General features: G+C 41.7%; 1 long non-coding RNA gene across 1 annotated transcript; it reads right to left on the bottom strand.

The window, feature by feature from the left end:
• Nucleotides 1–351: 351 nt before the first annotated feature.
• Nucleotides 352–7,673, bottom strand: LOC137216503 (uncharacterized). The gene is made up of 3 exons (XR_010939795.1): nucleotides 7,577–7,673; nucleotides 5,505–5,559; nucleotides 352–677 (listed from the first exon to the last, which is right to left on the bottom strand). It is a non-coding gene; the product is annotated as an uncharacterized lncRNA (long non-coding RNA).
• Between the last annotated feature and the right edge of the window lie 8,714 nt (nucleotides 7,674–16,387).

The following is a 16,387-nucleotide window of genomic DNA, read 5'->3' as shown; positions in this document are numbered from 1 at the left end:
AGTGAATAGATAAACTGTGGCATAGCCATAAATGGAATACTACTTGGTAATAAAAAGGAATACATTTCTGATACTTCCAGTAACGTGTGAATTTCAAAAGCAGTAAACTGAACAAAAGAAACCAGACGCAAAAGAATACAGATTGTATGCTTCCATATATATCATATTTTAGATCAGCCAAAAGTAACCTATGATATATAAATAACGTTAGTAGTTGCTTTATTTTTTTTAATATTCTCCAATTATCTTTTTAAAAATTAATTAATTAATTTTGTGGCTGCGTTGAGTCTTCGTTGCTGTGCGCAGGCTTTCTCTAGTTGTGGTGAGCAGGGGCTGCTCTTCGTTGTGGTGCGCGGGCTCCTCATTGCGGTGGTCTCTCTTGTTGTGGAGCATGGGCTCGAGGCATGTGGGCTCAGTAGTTGGGGCACGTGAGCTCAGTAGTTGTGGCTTGTAGGCTCAGTAGTTGTGGCTCATGGGCTGAGGTGCTCCGTGGCATGTGGGCTCTTCCCGGACCAGGGATTGAACCCGTGTCCCCTGAATTGGCAGACGGATTCTTAACCACTGTGCCACCAGGGAAGTCCCAAGTGGTTGCTTTAGACTTGAGGGAAGTGGACTGCAAAGGAACATGAGGGAACTTTCTGGTGTGATGGAAATGTTCTATATCTTGTTTGGAGTGACTGTTAACATGAATATATACATCCGTCATCAAACCACACATTTAAATGGGTGCATTTTATTGCATGTACTTTATACCTCAATAAAGTTAATTTGTAAAATATATTATTGAGCACCAAACCTCAGTAGATACATACAGCAATAGACTAGATATCACTGAAGGGGGAATTACTGAATTGAATGAGAGATTTCATTCAATGAGATCTCTCAATGAGGAAATTACCTAGAATGCAGGATAGAGAGCTAAAGAGAGAGAAAATATGAAAGAGATATGAAGGATAGAATGAGAAGTTACAACATTTATCAAATAGGAGTTCCAGGAAGAGAAAATAGGGATAATGAAGAGGCATAATTTTATTTTATTATTTTTTAATTGAAGTGTAGTCGACTTACAATTGTGTTAATTTCAGGTGTACAGCAAAGTGATTCATATATATATATATATATATATATATATTTTTCCAGATTTTTTTCCATTATAGGTTATTACAAGATGTTGAATATAGTTCCCTGTGCTATACAATAGGTCCTTGTTATTTATCTATTTTATATACAGTAGTATCTGTTAATCCCAAACAAGGAGGCATGATTTTAATGGTTGAGAATTTTCCAGAATTGAAACTTGAAAGCATCGGAGTTGGCTCTGGCAACCCTTCAGGATCTTAGGGCCTTGCTTGTCTAGGTTGCCTTTCTCACTACCTGAATTGAATCTTCTTTTTACACTTCCTTCCTCAGACAAATTGATGAGTTTGAAGGGGAAATCTGAAAAGCATGGTCTCTGAGCTCCCAGGTCTTCTTTTTCTCTTAATCTCGTCATTCAGAGATCTGGTGGACGTCGGTGCTCCCGGCTCTCTCATGGGGTTAGTATTTTCATTTTACTTCTACCTGTGAAAGGGAGATCTTGGCTTTGTTAAGAGAATTTCAGCACAGAAATAGGGAAGACTAGTTAGTTTGGGCATAAGGACCTTCCTGGAACACTGAAAGAACATTCCCTAAGTGGCCACCTGTTCTACATAAGCACAAGATTGGCTGCTGGACTGGCGTGAATCCCTTCTTCCCTACCACACAGTAGCTTAAGGCTGTACTAGAGGGAGTGTGGCCAGTCACAAAGCCATGTCCAGTGAATTCTCTAAGATGTTTTATTTTGATTCTATCTGATCAGTACTATATGGCTGTAGCAATGGTAGTCTCCCCATGATCTAGGACTTGTAGTCAGCTCCAAGCTCTCCTTCTAGCATAAATCCATAGCCTGAAAGGCCAGGAAAAGGAGGTGCAATTTAAAGGAGCTGGTCTTGCTTCTGGTGAGCAGCTCTTGGCTGGCTAGAGGAGGAGGTTGAAAATTTGGCAGGCTAATTTTTTAAGGTTTTAAAATAACTGTGGATTTCAATTATCCAGGCTCTTTATGTAGACTTCTCCATGTCTTCATTGGCAGGCCAGGCAGTAGCTGCTGCTTTATTTATTTTAAAACCTATTACAGCTTTTTCTTGATCTAAAGGAGAAAGAATATTTTCACATATTCACATCATTAGAAGTGTAACTTTTTTCCCCCAGCAAAACATGAGATTGGCATGTCAGGAATGCAGATGTTTGTCTATATCTGCGGATTCCAGCCTTTCTCACAGTCCCCTTGCTAATTGTTTTGCCAGGCGGCTTTTGGCTTTTACAAAGCAAACCTGACCTGTGTGTCACTGCCCTTTTTAACAGAATTCAATCTCAAAGAATAAAATAAAGAAGGTACCCTTAAAGGATGTGTGGAAAGAAATAAGAAAAAAGCCTCAATCAATAGAAACTGAATAAGAGGTTGGAACCTTGGGGTAAAATTACATGTAACTAATTGGAATGCTTTTCTTTCCATGAGATAATAAAATTAGGCACCTTAATAACTATTCCTTGGGATTAAATGAATGGCCTGAGGATACTGAGGCGGGATGAGGGGGCTAGTCTATAGTGACTAGGGGACGCAAGTCTATTGCTCCAGCTACAGACAAAATGTGTGACTGTATTTTCTGAATAACCAAACAGTTTACTGGTAGTTTAACAAAACTGATGGACCAGTTTTAATCAGAGTGATACAATTATTTGAGTCTGTGTGGAGAGACTGCAAATATCTAGATGAAAAACAGGAATAACTTGAATCAATCATTCATATGTTTTATGCTTCCACAGTATCAAGCACATGGAATGGGCAAACAGTTGAATAATTTATTCAATTTTAGCTTTTTTACCTGGATGCTTCTGCAAATACTTTAAGTCGTTTAAGGGTAGTTACCATGCCTGATACTCCCTTTTCCTCCCACATAGCATCTACCACAGAACAGCCTGAAATAACTGCTTGATCAAATGGTTGATAGGATATCTGTGAGTCTATATGAAGAACTTAAGTTTATATCAGTCTGTGGAGCTATCTGTGGCAAAGATGTCTAAATGATTCCCAAAGCTTCCTGCTCCCATTCCATGCTGTAGAGTTGCTGTTGGATAGTGGCTATCCAGCCAAGAACTGCATTTCCAGCCTCTGTCACATCTAGAGGGACCATGTGACTGGGGACTGCATTTCCCAGCCCCATCTCACAGCTAGAGGAGGACATCTCACATTTAATTGAATTTTGGAGGAATTGCTTTGTGTCATTTTTAAGCCAAAGTAGTTAAAAAGCAGTGACTTTAGTCCATCTCCCTATCTACCAGCTGAATGGAGAGAACTCGCAGGGCCCTGGGGAGGGCAGAAGGATGAGATGGAAGGATCTGGGTCTTCAATGTCCACGCGAGCCCTCCACAATTAGGAACACTCACACTGGACTGGGAACTACTTTTACTGTGTTATGGCATTGAGAATTTGGAGTTTATGTATTAGAATAGCTAGCAATTTCTTAATTAATACACTGTGAATTTTAGTATCTAAGCTCTACAATGATCTCTTGGAGGTAACTTCTACTGAGACTGCATGGTATCAGCAGAAAGAGGTAACAGGACATTCTCTTTTTTTGCGGTACGCGGGCCTCTCACTGTCGTGGCCTCTCCCATTGCGGAGCACAGGCTCCGGACGCGCAGGCTCAGCAGCCATGGCTCACGGGCCCAGCCGCTCTGCGGCATGTTGCATCCTCCCGGACCAGGGCACGAACCCATGTCCCCTGCATCGGCAGGCGGACTCTCAACCACTGCGCCACCAGGGAAGCCCAGGACATTCTTGTAGGTCGCCATTGCCACAGCGCTGTCACAGGGGAACTGTGTGGGATGTCTTCTATTTGCCCTTTCTAAATCCCCTCTTCGCCCTTTTCTTCCTTGCTCTCTGACCTCTGAAATCTGAACTGTATGATTACATCAAGGATTTCTCTTGCCCTCTGGCATCTGGCTGAGTTTGGCTAATAGGAAACTCCCACAGGAGGTCAGAGGGAAGGAGGAGAGGGAGATCAGAGTATTGATTTCCTTGGCTCTCTCACTGTGAGGTTTCCTAGGGATGGTTGTGTCCCTCAACCAAGGTCACTGCTCCTCTCAAGGCAGCCTTCTCCACACCACCTTCTCCTCTGCCTTCCAGCAGCCATCCTTTACCTTGTGCCTTCAGGTTTAGGGCTGGTAATAGCTTCGCTGCTACTAGCTCTGAGTTACTGCACTATCCATGATGTGACCCCTATAACCCGTCCACTTTTATATAAATAGCCCCTTTTATGTGTCAATTATATCTCAGTGAAGCTGGGGGAAAAATAGCGCCTTATTCAACATTTCTCGAATTCTCCTGTTTTTGAGTGTGTCATCTGTTTATGTTGAGACCCCCAATGGTACAGGGAAGCAGAATTAGATGTTCACAAGACAATCTCCGTTAGTCAATATGAATGGGGCCCGTTGAATCCACCAGTCTCTTCCAATTCTGGGTATGTTCACTTTTAGGAGGGCTTCTCATTTTCCCCTACAGCAGTAGCCATAGTGGCTAAAGACAGTGAATTTTTACCCTATCAGTGGGATCTGGGTTTGTAGCCTAAAGTAGCTGGCTACAAGTTTGATATTTCTTCAAAGTGTTATGCATTTGAATTTTATTTTCTACTAAATCTCTGTGTTTGTTTGTTTTTTGCAGTACGCGGGCCTCTCACTGTCGTGGCCACTCCCGTTGCGGAGCACAGGCTCCGGACGCGCAGGCTCAGCGGCCATGGCTCACGGGCCCAGCTGCTCCACGGCACGTGGGATCTTCCTGGACCGGGACACGAACCCGTGTCCTCTGCATCGGCAGGTGCACTCTCAACCCCTAAATCTCTGTGTTTTAAACAAGTGGAGCATAGTGGTTATGAGTACTTGGCATCGGTGAGACCAGGCTTTGAGTTAACCTTCAAGTTGGGCTGTCTCCACTGATTATTAACTATTACCTTGGACAAGTTACTTAGTCTCTATAAGCCTCAGTTTCCTCATCACTAAAGTGAGGATAATAATATCATCCACCTCATGTGGTTATTTTGAGGACTAAATGCCTGACTCGTATTAAGTGCTCAGTAAATTTTAGCTCCATATAACCATATGTGTCTGAATAAAATTGGTGCTCCAAGAAGATGAGCCTTGCTTATCCTCTAACTTCATGTACCCTCTGTATATAATGGCACATATCCCAGTTTGAGAAGCACTCATACACTTACATAAAGTCTAAAGTAATGTTTAGGAAAAGCAAAGGGGATACAAGGGCCAATTTGCTGATATTTCATTTCTCAGAAGAAAGAAAATAAGGAAGGAAGGAGGGAGGAAGGAAGAGAGACAGAGACAGAGACAGAGAGAGACATATCATCTTGAAGAGTCTGTATAGCATAGCAATTAAGAACATAAACTGGGGTCAAAATCCTGACTCTGTTACTTACCAGCGGTGTCACCTTGGGCAAGTTGCTTAACCTCTATGAGCCCCAGTTTTTTCACCTGTAAAATGAAGGATAATAATGATATCTGTCTCATAGGATTATTATGAAGATTAAATGCATTAACAAATGTAAAATGCTTACAACAGTGCCTGGGACACAGTAAGAACCATAGAAGTGTTTATTATTTCTTAGGAAAATTCAGAACTTAGTTATACTTCCTTATAAAGAATGTTTATTTTGAATGGCATATGGAAGGAGGCACTATATGTCTTTCAAGTGCTTAGTGCCATTAAAGCTTTGAATCCAGCCCTGTCTTGCTTTGAATTGTTTCTTGTGTTTGGAATATACTCCCCAGTTAACCCCACCCGACTTCCTTCCTCTCTACCTGCCAAAATTATATTCCTCATAGCCCACCTCAAACTTTCCCAGGCAGTTAGCTGTCCTTTCTTCTCTGGGCTCTCACAGCACTCTGCTTATCACATGGTATACGTGGATGCTTCACCCATTAACCCAAGAGTCCTTCTCTACATCTTTGTAACTCTCAGTGTCTGGCACGTGGCAGGCTGTCAGTAAACATTGTTTGAATTGAAACATGCATTCAGCCTCAGTCTATGCAATGGTCTCATTAATCTTCATCACAGCCAAGCAAAATAGGCATTACTATCCCCAATTTATAGCTGAGAACTCCAGACCATAGCAGAAGGAATTTTTCTTGTCAAGACCATAGAATCAAACATTTTTCTCATGCTAAACATCAGAAGATCAATCTTTTCCCCAAATGAAGATAGCAGGAACAAGGTTAGAAAATAGGACACCCAATGAAGTTTCCAGGAGAAATCAGTCCAGGGTCCCGCCCAGTCAGGGGTCAGAGTTACTAAGCCGCGATCGAAAACTTAGGCTGAGACCCCAAAGTCAGTAAAAGGGTCAAAGCCAAGTGGAGACTGCCATAGACTCAGTCACCAGAACAGCCCTGAGAATGGTTATCAAATAGATAATGATGAGCAAATTATTCCTGACCAGTCAATCCAGAAGATAGATACAGGTCAATAAAGGGTTGAAGCTCCTCCTTGGGGAAACCAGGACACCAGACATGATATGAGGAGTCAAGACATGTATCAACCAAGACATTGACATTTGCCTGTTTTTTCTACCTACGTGTTATGGACCATGCCCAATTCTGACTCTAAGCCAATCCGACACAACTATTAACATAATTTCCACTAATAAACTAGACCACTTTTTGATTAAAAACACTGGTTTGTAATTGATATCAAAGTTGTTAATTATCAGCACTAATGCTTGAAAACTTCCTAGCCACTCAAGTTTGTTAGTTTCTTGGCAGGGAGAAAAAGAGGAAGAAGGAGAAGAAAGGACGGACTTGTGTTTTGGTCTAAGATGCAGGACCCTATGGTAAATTGTTGCTATTATCATTGAATACTTTTTTATTTAGGTCATTTAAATGTGGAAACAGTACTATTAGTTGAATCTCAGCTAGCAGGTAGAACACATCTAAATTGTTCCTGGTCAATTCAATCAAAACAGTTGACTATTTTTGTAGATATGGTCTTGGTATAAGGAGAGCCATATTTGAAATATGGTTCATAACATATACAAGCATGTCTCTAATTGTGCAAACAAATTTGCAATAGATGGAGTCTCTTTAGACTTAGGCCAAATCTACAGACACATGATTGAGCTGAGTGTATCTGAAAAGGCTCAGTGTTTCTAAATCGTCCCAGCTTATTCAGATGGCCCCATAAACCAACAGAGTAGAATTTCTAGTTCTCTGCCATTGAGGGGTCACGGTCCTGGGTTAATGAATTGGAGTCACCGATTTTCCATCATGTCTGATTCATGAGCTCTGTCTAGATTCTGTTTAAAGCCTTTCTTATTCACCAGGGAGACTGTCTTCTGCTCACACAGCAAAAGAGAGAAAACCTAATGAGAGCTAACTGGAAAATGAAGAGTTCATTCTTCTTCGGATTCATTTTGGCTCCAGAGTGAACACACATGCTCGAGGGTGTGTTTTTGTAAACTTCCCTTCCCCCTCCTCCTAAGTTACTTAGTTGGCTTACCCCATGGTTGTGACTAAGTTGGAACAGTCCTCCTGGGTGTGCCTTTCTCTTTCTGGAGAGAGTTCAGAAGAAGCAAGATCAGATCGTTTTGACCTGGAGCAGACTAAGTTTGGGGTTGGGATAACAAATCTTTTGTCTTTTAAGTGCCTTTCACCTTTGAGTGTCTGCTAAGATGTCACAAGACACAGCGAGAAATAGTTTTTATTCCCATGGGGACTATTGTTGGATTCTACAAAATTTGGCTATATGTGTCTAGGATCCAGTTGTTATTTGCAGGGCACAGTTGAGAAAAATGTCCCAATAGACTACCTCGAAGCATATATACAAGTTACTTCACCCGAATAAATCTATTTTGCATTATACATGTAGTTCGGAGTTGGTTTGCACACTTATTAGTCCCGGAGAGCCCTGGAGGACAAAGTGTAACGTGTGTACATTCAAAGCAGTTCAAGAAAAATTCAACGGTCCAATTCAGACCTCAAGAAGAGTTCTTTTAATGACTGCTAGTTACTCCTTTAACTGCTATAACTATGACCTGCATTTTCAAATCTCCCCATAGCCCTCACGGCCCTATGCCAGGGTCCTAGGCACTCTCAGTCTTTTCTTGCCTAAGCTGTTTGAATAAGAAAAAGTCAGGCTTCTTTATTCCCAAGCTCCCTTGAGTTTACTTTCCTCCTTCACTTTTCTTTCACCTACACTTTGTCCATTCCAGAATTGGCCATGTGGACAAATAGAGGAAGTAGTTGTGTGCTGTGATTTCAGAGGCACCACCAGAGAGCACCACGCAAGGATTTCCACTGCTCAAACTCAGTGTCTCTTCTAAGAGCCAGACCTACTTTCTGAAATCCTTTCTTCCCTTGTAGCAGCAGGACCTGAAGTCTCTGCTTATTTCCCTTTCTTCCATAGCTGCCCAGCTTGGACTTCTTCCCCCTAAACCTGGTTGCAGAGTTGATGGCAATCGCACTGGCCCCTCACCTCTGCTGATTCTTCTGGCCCCTCACCCTCCGCCATTTGAGGGTCTAGAGCTGTGGCTGGCAAACTATAGTCCCCTGTCCAAATCTGGGCATTCTGTAAATAAAGTTTTATTGGAACACGGCCACGCCCACTGGTTTACGTATTGGCTGTGACAACTTTTGCACTATAATGGCAGAGGTGAGTAGTTGTGACAAGAGACTACAGATGGCCTTTAAGGCTTGAGATATTTACTATCTGATAATTTATAGAAAAAGTTTGCTCGACAGGTTTGAAGGCTAATCACTACAAGAGAACAAGCACAAATAGCAAACGTGGAGCCAAGTTGTAAAATTTACAACTTCTTATGTAATAGTTTCTGGTCAACTGTTTCTGACTCCTCAAATGGAAAACCCAAGTCCAGATGGACTTCAGGTGGTTGCTTTCAATTCTGTGGGTGGACCTTACCCTCTGCTCCATGCCTTCTTTTTCTCTCGGATGTAGGGGTGGGCAAGTGAATTCAACTCTAAAAAGGTCCATCTTCCCAGCATATAGTCTCAAGATGCAATCCAGGCAAAAACTTCAGATGCCTCCTTTATATAAAATAGGCAGTTTGTACCTCTGGGACACCTAGACCACGTGACATTTAGGTCCACTAGGTTTCTTCCTGCACTCTGCACTCCCTACCACCAACTCCATCCAGAAATATATTTACATAGGCACTCTACTTACTTCTTATCTTGGATTAAAATATAAATGTGCTCTGGAAAAGGATGACACAGTTAGCCAATAAAACCTTGGTTGGATTATTTTTATTAGCTTCCTCTCAGATGGCAGGACTCTGAGTATCAAATGCTCTCTGCTTCGGAGACTCTATATTCTCCTCTTCCCAGAGCTGAGGCTACTTGCTTTCCTCCTGTAGGCTTCGGCTCCATCTGTTCTCAAGGACCAATCCCAGCCTTGGTCAGGAAGGATTAACAGCCTCCTAGTCTGATACTCTGGGAAAGGGCATTAGGTTAACCTTGTTTTAGGCGAGACTCGACTTTGTGTTCCAGCTGTAACTGCCCTGCAGCCTTATTTCCTGATTACTCATTTTGTCTTGTTTAACTATCTAGTACCTCTAGTTCTACTCTGTCTATGTGCTCTTGGGACAGGAATCCTGTCATAAACCCCTAACACAGTGGTTGGGGCCCAGCTATCTGCCAACATATATCCTGGATATTGGTTTTCTACCTGGATTTCCAAGTGTCACTCACCTCTGGATAACCAGTTTTTAATATTCTTTCCAGCTGTGGGGCACCCATGATCTCATTTTAGATCCCCCAGTGCCTACAACGGGACCATTAAACAAATGATTACTGAGTCTCTGCAGAAGATTCCTTCTCCTGTTCTTAGAGACTAACATTGACTCAATTAAGGGGTTTCCAGCTCCCTAATGGTTACCCCTGGGCCTTCCCACAATGAATTAGAGCCTTGGAGGTCCAAGGACACCAGCTTTGGCTGCGGAAAGAAGTATCATATAGTCTATGAAAGTTCATGGAAAATTTGACTCATCTGACATTTTTGAGGCTGACTAATGTGATTTTCATGGCTATTTTTTGTTCCCCCTATTTACGTTCTTAGTATCATTTTTGCTTGCTTTTCTCACGTCCTTTTTAATGTGTCTCTTTTTACTATTTGTGCACCTTGTCTCTGATGACTGAGAAATCTGATGAAGACTGCAGTGTGAGGGTTTCCCCTCTAGGATGGGTTACCCTGGTATGAGTTGTGAGGTTTTGACTTAAAGTTCCAAGGAGGTCAAACTACAGCCCTAATCTCTCCAGCATCTTAACCATGGCATCCAGGAGAGGCCATCAGAATGGGAGACAGGATTCTGGATGGAGAAGGAGAACCTTACTTTGTCCTCTCCTGAAGCAGCACGTAGCACAACTCCTGACAGAGTATCTACTCATGAAAACATTTGTTAAATGAATTACAGTATGAATTTTTAAAATGCTGACTTAACCCGTTCATTCCATTAACATTTTCTGTAGGTTGTCGGTAGTGTCTTCATTTGGCCTCAATACTCTTTGTCTGACCAAAGTAATTAACCTTCATCTCTCTGTTCCCCCAACACAGTGAGAAAACACAGCCTATGCAATTGGAGAGCATTTGAATTTCTCCCTAAAAGAGAAGTGTTGTAAGCAACACCAAACCTGAAAACTTTGAAGTGGGGTGACAGCTTATATTTATGGCATTCAGTAAAATTTCTTGCTTGAAAAGAACATCCTCTTCCATGAGAGACTTGGATGACATGCGGGTGAACTGAGATAGTGATAAACACTGGCTTGGCTTTCAACACAGCTTGGGTTCGTAAGGCACAGTACGCCTGGCCTTGTCAGATGGATGAACTCTACAGCAGCGGACAGTTCTCGATGCTTATCAGCTACACCTAGTGTGCTGTAACTGTGGTGCAGCCCAGAATTGGCAAAGAAAATGTCCTGCTGTTTGTTTGTTTGTCTGCTCAGACCTTGTCTCAGCCAGTTTTAAGATGTGGTGACTCTTATCTTCTTACAGTCTTTTTGGGATATTTGTCATCTTTTTATAGATGAGGAAACTCAGACTCAAAGAGGTAAAGGGCCCAATCCATCAATCACCCAGCTCGATTTGAGACTAAACTCAAACTTGGCTTTCCTGATTCCCCGGTTCAGGGTTCTTTTGATCTCCCCATGCTGCCGTCCTTGCTGTGGTGACACTGCTCATTCTCACTGGGCTAGCTTGGCTCTATGGCTGTCTCACCACTGAGGTTATATCTGACATTTTAACCACTGATTGAAAAGTAGAAAATAATAGTTCATAAACCCCAGTCACTTAACTAATTATTCAACCAAAATACTACACGTACAGGTAAAAACAGAAGTCGTCACTCTCCCTCAGAGTAGCCACCTCTCCACAAATTCTCCATGTAGGGTGAATTAATTTAGCTAATTGTTTTGGAATATTATTTATCAGCCATGGAAACAATCTGATATGTTTTGTTTCTTTAAGTTTGCCTCAGAACAATTCTGAGGACTTTGCTTTCATTAAAAGACATACTCAAGACACTTTATTGACTTCCCACTGACACATAGATAATTAACAAACATTTATTGTTTGCTTCGTACGAGATGATCTTATAGACACTGTGTGTGTATTGAAAGATAGTATTTCATGAGCAACATAACATATGTGGTTCCTGCCTTTGAGGATCTTAGAATCCATTTAGGGAGAAAGGGCTAATACTTATGAAATGGGCACAGAACAATACAAGAGGTACACAACCAAGTGCTAGTGTAGGTGTTATTGATTATGAAAAGGGAGAGATGTCCTTAGTCTGGGGGCAGACAAGGAAGACTTTTCAGAAGATATTGGATTTGATCTAGGCTTCAAAAACCTATTAAGATTTTGATCGGCAAAGGAAACAGAGGAAAGTATTTCCAGGTAGAGAAACAGCATAGGAAATATAGTAATGAGAAACATAGACGTTAGGATGACAATGAGATAATCAGTATAAATGGAGTAGAGAGTGTCTGTGGGAGGGTAAGCTCGGCCCAAACTCCTCTGCTTAGTGTTCAAACCCAACATTAACTGCCCTTGTGTAATCGTGCTACAATCCAATGACTTTTCTTCTTCCCAAAGAGCAGGCTAGAGGATCATTATCCTGATAAAATCTAACGTCTTAGTGGTGTCACCTTCCTCCACACCCAATTGAGACCAAAACCAATTGCATTTCAAAAATTTAGAGGTAACTCCATCAAAGCCCATTAAATCAGTGTGAGCATACAAAAAGCAGATGTAGAACCTTGCTCCTTAAATGAATGTTTTGTCCTAGGGTGAGCAATGTTGTTAGGGATCATAGGGAAGGTCATGGAAACGCTTTTGGAAATGTTGGATGCTAGAATGAATTGCCTTCAGTTTCAAAAGAGCTTATTTATCTTTCTCATTTACAGTCAAGATATGGTGAAAGGGAAAAGTTGCTCCTAAATAACAGCAGGAAAATACCTAATGTTTTAGAGAATGAGCTGGCTCTTGATGGAATTGATCTACCTCCTGGGCAAGCTGTGTGTGATGTAAGGTCTGAGACATTCTTTTCCCCAGTGCTCCCATTACTGCTTGAGATTCCTCGTTAAGCCAACAGTTTGGGAGTTTTCTTCAAACAACGCTCCTGTGCATATTCACAAATAAGCCCCAACTCAGTTCCCTGGTCTTTCATCTGAAGATGACCCATCTCACGTGTATTTGAATACATTTCCCATAATTACCCCCAAACAGCTGCATTTTGATGATCTGCCTGGGGAATAACTGTAAATTGTTAAAATACAGTCAGCTCATCTCACCAGTGAATAATGTGCTCTCTGGTTCCACCAAGTGAAAATGAGCATCTCAGATCCTTTTTGTCTGGAATGATTTCCAGGGAAAGAATGAGTGACTGAGACTGCTGACACTTTGGAGAAGAACTGTCTTTGACAGTTGCTCCAACTGGCTTGTTTTGGGATAGGCTTGTATACCATGTAAAGTGACTGATTCCACAATCATCCAACCATTGTTCCCTTGTCCTCCTGTTTACACACATCAGTGTTGTTGGTGTTTGGAAGCTCCTAGCAGGCAAGGAACATGCTCTTCAGAACTCTTCAGAGTTCCCAAGACAAGAGCAAAGGATCTTTTCTCATTGTCAAAATGGCCATAGAGTTGCTACAAGACAGATTTGGGGCAATGTGGTTGGCTGTGTCAGGCTCCCAATTCCAGATAGAACTGGAGTGGGTTAGCTAAATAGGAGATTAGGTTAAAAGGAGTAGTAAATGTCCAGATATTTTTATTGGTTTATTTGCCAAATTCTATCCATAACCAATTAGGAAAATGGTAACTTTTTTTTAATGTAACTAGAGGCAGATTTGGAGAGCAGTTGAGTTTCAAACAGAAGTAGTGCTTACATCCAATGGCAAAATGGTGTTTATGTATTTAGGGGTAGGAATTAAGGTTGCTTTTCCTCTAAAACAAGGATTCTCAGCCTCTCCCAGAGGAGGAATTTCTGTGGATAGAATCCCCAATTTCTCTTGTGGTGTGTGCCCTGTGGGAGTGTTGGAGACGTCCTGCTCTGGGTTCTCACCACATAGACATTTAGGGAACAAGTCACACATGGGACAGGTTCTTGGAAAGCCTATGTTTGAAACTCTGAGGAATGCATAGGCTGCATCAATGCAATCTCACTTCTTCAATGAGGAAGTTCCTTCCTGACTGGCAGTCTGGAGATGCAGTCTGGAGAGAATCCTTCCCTGGTGCTCTCCTGATTACAAATTGGTTATTTATTCAGTTGATGCATTCACCACAGCCATTCTTTTTCATTTCTGTAATTTACTGTTGGACATTGTGGTATAGTAATGGTCTCAATTTGTTCATATCTCCCTGTTCCATGCCCTTGTATAATCTCCTTCCACACGCACTCTGGGGTTGGTTGTGTGACTTGTTTTGGCCATTGGAACAAGTAGCAGAGGTAATGCAAGCAGAGACTTGAAAATCGCTCACACATTGGGACTTGCTCTCCTTCACTTCTTACAGGAATCTGTAAAAGGACAGCAGGTGAAGAAGCTTGTGCTAGCCTGCCAAATGAAGAGAAATATGGGGCCCAGTCACCCCTATTGCCCCTGTCAATAGGCTACCAAATGCCAGGCATGTGAGTGAAGCTATTTTAGATCACCTAGCTGTTAGCCGACTCACAACTTGACCACTATACCACAGCATGAAAGAACCCAGCAGAGGTCACCCCAGCTCGCTCAGATCAGAAGAATCATCAAGGGCAGGCACTAGGGTGAGGCAAGTGAAGTGCCTAGAGCACAAATTTTAAGGAGGCACTCACTCTTAGGATCATGCAAGTACAGAGTTGACAATTGCACAACCCTATGGAGTGGGTGCCTCCTTAAATGTTGTGCCCTAGGCATTTCACTTGCCTCCCTCTAATCCTAGCCCAGTGAACCACTCAGGCGACCCACAAAATTATGAGCCAAACAAGTGATTGTTGTTTTAAGTCATCAAGTTTTGAGGTGATCTGTTACACAGCAATAGATAACTGGTATACGTTGGCTATTTCCAACATTCTCCCCCTCCACTCTCTCTCAAATGGCAGAAGGAATTGAACTGCAAGTCCAACCAAGTTACTGAGATCCTAGAGAGAAAGTCTCCTGAAGCAATAGATGAGCAGAAAGTTTTCCATATGAGCTATGGATTCCAAGTCATCCCTTGTTCTCGGCATGACTTAGTCTAGAAGCTGATGGCAAACCATTCTTCACATAGTTGGTATTCACTGACTTATTGCTGGCAGGGTATAGCTGGTTCCTTTTTCTTCTTCTATACCTGGCTCAATCTAATGAGCCCATACTCACGCCCTTGCTCTCCTCCACAGCACTCATTAACCTCCTGAGCAAAATTGACCCCTCTGTCTGCTTAGATCCATGGTAATGACAAGGATTTTTGGCTTAGGTGAACATTTGGGTCTTGTGTGCCCACTCCGTGGTCATCTTCTAATGTGAAACTAAGAGCAGCTAGATTAACATAACCCACTACCTTTTTACCTTATGAAAGAAAACCTCTTATTAAAATAACAGCAACAATTATTATCTCTAAATATTGTCTTTTTGAGAAAAGATAATATAAAGTAATTTAAAAAAATAAATTCTGCTGTACACTTAGTTCTCTTTCTCACAATAAACTTCAAATAATCTACCCCAGATAGTACTTACCCTGATAGAGAATCTTTCTCACACACATCAGACGTCAGAAAGCTGACCCACAGTTACCTGTTTGCGTATTTCAAGCAGTTCAGGCAACTTTCATGCTCTGATAGCTTTGCTCTGCTTGCAGTACATCAAGTGCTTTGCTTTTATTTCTAATTGCGTTAGTGAAAGTACCTAATGAATAACCACATCATTACTAATTTCAGGTACTTCAATGTTTCTCAGTTTTTTTAATGGGAAGATTGTATTCTTTTCACATGGCTCTTTCCACCTTTTCCTTTTTAGGTGCTTTCTTCTATCTTATACTTTTTAGATCCTAACAAAAATACTAAAGAAAAGTCAGGATCCATGACTTGACCTTTATACATGTTGAGATGGTCTCTTTCCAATCAAGCCTTCTCCGGACCTAAAACAGTTGTCTTCCCCAGGCAGGACAGGGGCCTCCTCATACATGCTCCTCAAGCACTCCTGGCTCCTGGTGTATATTACATTGTCATACTACATTACTTACTTACGGTCGCTTACTTATATCATGTGCCAGAACATAAGTTTGTCATGAGTAGAATGGTATCTCGCTTTTCTCTGTATCCCCAGCACAATGGCTTACACATAGTAGATGCTCAGTAAATTTGGTAGAATTATTCTATGAATGAATGACTGAATAGGACTAAAAGCTGAAGCTGGGGGATCATTGTGGCCCTTTAAGGCATATAACAAAGAGGATGAGAGCAAAGCCTTTTGAATCAGACTGGTTTCATTCTCTAGCTCCAAATTATACTAGCTGCATGGCCTTAGGCAAGTTACTTAACCCCCTGGTGACTCAGTTTCTTTGTCACTTGACACAATGTCTGGCACATGGTGAACAGGCACTCAGAATGGTAACCTCTCCAATTTTATATTATTCCCCCCAAATAAAAAATTAAAGAATATTCTTTTAGCTTTTGAAGAATCATCTAGTAAGAGATTCATGCTTTGTAATTAAAGAATAATTCTCTCTCTAAAAAAATGGTAGCCTCTCTCAGTACTGGTGGTAGTAGAAGTAGTAACCACCAAACCCTTTGGGCTTTCAAAATGAGGTCGGCTTTCACTATGCAGGGCTCAGGACCCTGAGAGT

This window comes from Pseudorca crassidens, chromosome X (genome assembly GCF_039906515.1).
Source record: "Pseudorca crassidens isolate mPseCra1 chromosome X, mPseCra1.hap1, whole genome shotgun sequence".
NCBI lineage: Eukaryota > Metazoa > Chordata > Mammalia > Artiodactyla > Delphinidae > Pseudorca > Pseudorca crassidens.
The sequence above is the reverse complement of the archived record's forward strand: the minus strand, read 5'-3'. Positions and strand labels throughout refer to the sequence as shown.